This window comes from Sinocyclocheilus grahami, unplaced genomic scaffold (assembly GCF_001515645.1).
Source record: "Sinocyclocheilus grahami isolate Dianchi unplaced genomic scaffold, SAMN03320097.WGS_v1.1 scaffold1057.1, whole genome shotgun sequence".
Lineage (NCBI taxonomy): Eukaryota > Metazoa > Chordata > Actinopteri > Cypriniformes > Cyprinidae > Sinocyclocheilus > Sinocyclocheilus grahami.
The window spans coordinates 169,906-175,907 of record NW_015506236.1 but is presented as its reverse complement, the minus strand read 5'-3'; positions in this window follow the sequence as shown (position 1 = coordinate 175,907).

Below are 6,002 nucleotides of genomic sequence, written 5' to 3'. Positions count from 1 at the left end.
AGGTGAAAAGTAGTTTATCTACATGCATAGAAACACTACATTCTTTGCCGTTCCATTTTAAACGCAAGAATGTGTTCTGTGTGAATGGATTTTCACCCAAAAATGAAAATTCTGTCATTATTTAGGCTACCCACCCTCCCATCATTCCAAAGCTGTATGACTTTCTTTCTTTCGTGGAACATAAAAGAATATATTTTGAGAAATCTCACTCTCTCTCACTCTCTCTCCTTGGGCCATACAATGGAAAACTGTTCAGATGCCAACATTCTTCAAAATAGGCCTATCTTCTTTTATGTTTCGCAGAAGAAACTTCTGTCATACATGTTAGAACAACATGAGGGTGGAACTTTCATTTTTGGGTGAACAACCCTTTTGACACTGGTTTAAACAAATGGGTCATGGCTGGTTATGAGAACATCATTTATAGGCTTAAATGACATATCCTTGCTGCTGTTATCATAGGCTGTTTTTCCTGAGTCTTTGCTTGCTATGGTAGAATCAAACTCCTTGTGATAGTCTGTTTGCTGAGGACCTTATTATACATAGTGTCAGCTACCAAAATACAGGTTAAGTAATACCCTCAGGCAAAATTACCTATGATAGCTCAAGCTATAATCTAGTAGTTTACATAACATCTTGCCCCTCAACTGGAAATGCGAGGTTGGGCCAGCATCTGGTGGCATTTTACAATAATGTGGCCAGTTGGATTGAGATTGCACTGTTGAATGGTCTGATCCAGGGTAAACACTGTGTGTGTTTGACTTTTTTTTTTTTTTTTTTAAATCTTTAAAAAAGATGATCTTAAAAGTATTATATATTTAAGCATTTTAATGAAAAAATATATAACATTAATTTAGGATGAATGGAGTTTATTTCTTGTAGAAGAAAAACATGGAAGGTTCTAATAAAAAAAAAAAAAGGTTGGATAGCCAAAAAGGAATGTATGAAATGTTCAGCTGCCTGTATAGCTTGCAACATCATTTTGCCAAAAGAAAAATAAATAAAAGAGATTACATATATTTTGAGTTAAAATAAATCTCTATCTCTGTTTTCATGAATCCCGAGTATTCGTTTGTGACTGGACGTTATGTGTTCATTACTTGGTTACTCTTTTGTACTCCATTTGTAGATAATTTATAAATGTTTATACTTAATTTACAGATTTTCAGACTTTTTTAGTGCTTTAAGATTTAATATTCAACAGTGTAAGTGTTCTCCATGGTGTCTTCAAGAAAAGATGCTCAAGTCAGCAATTCTGTGATTGCTCTGTGAATTAAAAAGAAAAAATGACTTGTTGGTCTATATTTACTGATATGGACTATTGTGTGACTGTGCATGTGTAGAACTGTGTAAAATATAAATTTTCTATGAAAATAAAGATCAGACTTGAAATTTTCATGGCAAATCACATAGCATGTCTCCTAACAGCAAACACCACAGTAGATGGCAGCAGTGACCTCAGTATCTCAGTACTTCTCACTTCAGGCATAATGGGTAAGGTGAGTGAATTAATATTGCTGTGTTGTGGATGAAGGGTGCACTTTTCTCAACTCTGTCAGGATGTTCCAAGAGCTGCATTTATCACATTTAATGATGGGTTCCCACCGGGCAGTAGAATTGTTGATTATTTGTAGATATTGTGACTGCTGTGTCTTATAATGATCTACTTGAAAAAAGAATAGAGCAGCACATTCTAAAATTATAATTATCTGCCATAATCATCCTGCCTTTTTGTATCAGGCATTAGAAATTCAAAGCGCTTAAAGGGGGGGGGGGGGGTCTGTCAAGCTTCAAAATGGCAACAATAAATAAATAAAATAAAACAAAAACACTGTAAAAGTACAGTCCATTTGACTTGTCTTCTGAAATCATATAATGACTTTGTGGAACCAAAATTGAAAAAGAAACTTAAATTATATAAATAATATCAATTGAATCTTGAATCTTGCATGTAAACTAACCAAATAAGTGTAAATTTTAAATTCTGAACATAGGCAAGAGCTGACCTTTCTGAAGGTTAACATTTTCATGAATAATGGCAAAAATTCTGCCTTTTTTTGAATTTTACTTTAAAAAAATATATACTTATTTTTTGGTGAATTGAACTGTTGTTATATGGTAAGAGCTGGATAACAATTATTAAAAAATTTCTACCCTTTGTGTACCATTGAAAAATAACCGCTTTGAGGTTTGGAATCAACATGAAGGTAATAAAATAATGACAGAACTATTTTATTTTTTGGTGAATTTAATTATTGTATGGCAAGAGCTGTATAACAATTCTTCGAAATGTTCTAATTTTGCGTTCCATGGAAAAAAAATAACCACTTTGAGGTTTGGAAACATGAGGGTGAGGGTGAAAAAATAATGACAGAACTCTAATTTCTGGGTGAAGTTTCCCTTTAAAAAGGCCGCTGAGAGAAAAGGAAGTGCTTGAGTCTGCTGCAGAGGTTTCAGTGGAATAGGTTGTACTGAAATGCAAGAGGATGAAGTGTGGGCCAGCCCTGCCTAGAGAAAAAAAAGGAGGAGAGCGAGAAATTATTATGCTCATATATCACAGTGCTAGGCTTCTCTTGCTCTTGGCTCGGCTCTCCTTCCATTCAGGAGTGAGCAGTAACGATCCCGGGGGGCCCTGGGCCAATGGATGTTTAAAATTCTCTCCAGCTTTGACCTCTCGATCAACGCCTTCTTTTAACAAGGGCCCTGAGCGGGGACACGGGTGCCCATTCATCTTCCTGCTGCTTTTCGTGAATATTTCAGAGGCTGTAAAGCAGCTCCTTTTCAGAGAGCAGTGTCTTACTGACCCCTGAATGACAGGTGTGTTCAATAGCAGGTAACTCATCGGATGGGTCAGGGTTGGACACAATGGCACACATTTGTCATCGTCTTCATGAATATGTTTTGACTGAGATGGGAGAGTCTCCTTAAATGAACCTCAGTGTCCATGCTGAGACTCCCTAGTAATACTGAATACTGGCACACTGAAGCATTGCTTGAGGCTTCGTCTGCAGTTAATGTCCACCACTCGCTGCTATCATAGGCTTTCAGCTCCACTTTAAAGGAAGACTTCTCCCTCGTTCCACCTAAGATCTGAGCAGGAATTTGCAAGGTTGACTTTCAGCAAATTTATAGTAATTGAAGCGAACCAAGCACACGACCCCTCCTCTTCCCGAGGGAAGGTGTAGAATGACATTGCAGGTTTGCAGTAACTTATCTCTCCATCATGTAGGGAGCAGAGTGATATACATCCACGACACGCACTGCAGAGCACATTCATTCATCACCTGCATAGAAATTCAGCTCACACTGAGCGAGAGCGCCTCTGCTCAACTTTATCCATAGATCAATGTCTCAAAGGCTTTGAATGAGGCTCCCAAACTCTCCCTTACTACTTTTCCAAAGGGTTCCCACTGCTCAGATTGACGGAAGCCTATGCCTTTGTTTGCTAAAAGTGATACATTTGCTGTTTTATGACTTCAGCTCTGACATTGCCCTCCAACTTTGGTGAATTTTTAACAATTGTGAGTTTGTTAGCATAGCATTGACACTGCAAACATGCAACATGCTTTTTCTTAAATAGGCAGAGTAACAGTTTTACAGAATTTTTCTATAGTGAATAATATTAATATAAAAAGAGCACATTTTCTTCATCATACAGCATATTGGTGGCGACATCTCAGATTCTGATTTATGTGTGAAGGGTGATCTAATCATTTTGCGGCATGGGGACAGTCATGTGGTTGGTGAGATTGAGATACATGTGGTCATCGTGATATATTTCATTCTCTAAGTAGGTTTACTGTCATTCTTTGTTACTGTGGCAACCTATCATCACATGATCCTCATCAAGAAGAAAAGCTCAAGTAAATTGTAGTGTAGCTGATGTGCTGTGCTCACATGAAACAAAATTCTTAATGGAATAGGTTGTCAAAATGGGTCAGACTCATTGACGGGACAGTTTACTGACCACCATTTCATATTATTGCTACTAAGCTGTTGTTCACCTTTGAGGATTACAGTTCACGGCCATAGTCTGTCACACTGCTAACATCTGGACATCTGAGCAGATGGGACTGAAATGATAATGGTATGTAAACTGGGCCATGGGGGAAAATTCATTTTCAAAAGCACTCATGTTTGTTTCCAGCAAAGGCATTACAATTGGAGGGATCTGCTAGCAGCCGATTTGATTAAGATGAAATGCATAGCTGCATCTTGAGATTCACAACCGAAATTCATTATATCATTTGCATAAGTTCTCTTACCTTTGTACTAACTTTTACAACCACCTTGCTCTTACACAACATTTGGCATGAGTGGCCTTTTGATTTATTCTTTGCATTAACGGTTGGTACTGTGTGTGTCCTTGCAGAGGAATTTGTGGCACTATCAAAGAGCAGGACATAAAATCCTGCTTCGTACTGACAAAAGACACCATCAAGCACTACAGAGCATCAAAGGTACAGGTCATACTGTGTGTACTGAATGACAGGAGATTGATGACGCTCCCTTTAGTGAGATCTGATTTAGTCAGAAATCACAGAGAGTTTAGTAATTCACACTGACTCTGAATATAAAGTGAAAAGCTAAAGTATATCTCTTGGGGAATATATAACCTAACATGTCATAATGATGCATTGACTTCTACCAAAGATATTTCAATATGTGACTAAAGCTATATGAGAAATAGTTGCCATCGATAAGTGTTGCCTCAAGGGCTATATATCAGTGACTACTCACAGCATATGTATGTTGGATTAAAAAATCTAGTTCAAAACTCTCATAAATTTTGTGTAGGCCTATAGTTGTTGCAATAGCTGTATAAAAAATGGATTAAAAAACAAAAATTTGACACCTTCGCCTATTTTAAATGTTCAAAATTGATTAACTAATAGTTTTGAGTCAAAAACTGTTATTTTTTCAAAAGGGTCTTCAGTTCTATCTATAAAATGGTGCTAATGTATTCTCTGTCATGTTATTGATTCCATCGAAATATTCGTGTGGCCTTCTGTCAAGGTCCCTTTTTAGGGCGTATGGCCTGATGAGCGCGAACGTGACATCAAGGTAGGGCGTGTCTATTGGTGTTGTCTAACTTGTGTATAATAATTAATCGGCAACATTGACAAGTATATTTAAAATAACCAAAATAGCTCATCATTGTAAAACCTGAAGTCACAGTAGTAATGAGAAAGCCACGACAAACGTGACGGATTGGCAAGGCTGTTTCATTGTTGCTTACCCTCATGTAGTGTGTAAAATGCCCTGTCACTGCAAACGAGTGTTAACTGTAAATTTACCTCAGGGCAAAACAATGGAAATGTTAAGATTTAAGGTATGTGCCCACAGTGTACATCAATTGAATTTCACTGGAGTAAAAAGTATTGAATTGCCTCGCCACAATTAGCAAAAGAACACATCCTTTATTTTGATGAACAACTCAAAGCAAACTTTAACTTTTTATGTCACGCTGGCCTGTCTTTTTTTTTGTAAATGTCCAGTTTTTCTGTGTGCAGCTGAAGTGTAGTTCCAGACAAATTTGCTTTTGGTTAGGAAAGTTTGTCCGTCAACAGGGGACGCTTGCGCACTCCTCTGAAGTGTTTGGAAGCTACATAACACAACTTCAACTATAGTTGAAGAACTATACGGACACAAAGGTCAAGTAAAAAAAAAAACTTATACACTTACAGTTACGCAACCCTATTATTACCATACTACAATTGACAATTTTTACATATTCCTGCACGTGTTTACCATTAAGTAACGTTAGCCTATGTATTGCAAAGACTGTTATTTGTTTGAAATGAAATCGTCTCTCGCTCGTTTAAGTGTCATCTTTTAAGTTAATATCACTGATATTGCTGGTTGTCTGTCCATATGACAGAAGAGCAGTGACAGGCGAGATTGAGAGGCTTCATGACAACATAAAGCGCATGTATTTCATTTGCTGAGGATTATGCTTGTGACATCTAATCGTTCAGACTCAGATGAATGCGAGGTCCAGA